Source organism: Oryzias melastigma, linkage group LG6, assembly GCF_002922805.2.
Source record: "Oryzias melastigma strain HK-1 linkage group LG6, ASM292280v2, whole genome shotgun sequence".
NCBI lineage: Eukaryota > Metazoa > Chordata > Actinopteri > Beloniformes > Adrianichthyidae > Oryzias > Oryzias melastigma.
The window spans coordinates 4,786,528-4,787,320 of NC_050517.1; positions in this window are offsets into that span (position 1 = coordinate 4,786,528).

Consider the following 793-nt stretch of genomic DNA (forward strand, 5'->3'; position numbering starts at 1 on the left):
GATAACATCGGACCATTATTAACAATACAACAAAATGTTCTGGAGGGCTGGATAGAATTACCCGGAGGGGCGGATCCGACCCCCGGGCCTTGACTTTGATACGTGCTAAAGAGAGACATTGGATTGGTTCAACACACTGATGATAAACAAAATTTTTGTATTTGATAATTTATTAAAAATTGCATAAAAAGTTTTTTTTTTTTTCCAAATTTTGTTGAGCTCAATCTGCTTCTGAATAAAAACTAGGGCACAACAATCTTTATGTCTACAAGTGGATGCATCAGAATGGAACAGATCAGGAAGCTTGTGGCCCACCAATTGTAGTTTATATGTAACTGCAAGCTCTATCCAGTAAAATGCTCAGTGTGAGGTTCAGTGTTAAATCCAATGATTGTACTTTATGGGACACAGAAACTGAAACCACTGAACACCTGCTCTACTATAGTTCATACGCAAAGACTTTCTGGACAGACTTTTTAAACTGGCTCTCTCCTCAGCTCCAGCTCCAACTCAATCCCAGTTTGGAAAAATATCACATTTGGGATCAACACGAAGGACTCACAACTGGATTATATTATAAACAATTTGTTATTGCTTTAAAAATGTTTCATTCATTCCTTAAAATGGAAACCTGTCTTCATAGTGTTTAAGAAATGACTACAAGAAAACTACACAAAATCTTTGAAATGTTTACAAAGTAAAAATGCACTATCACTAATGAAAATATTTGAAAAATTTGAACTACCCTGAGAACTAAAAGTATTGTGTACGTGTCTGTGTTTGTGTGGGTGAG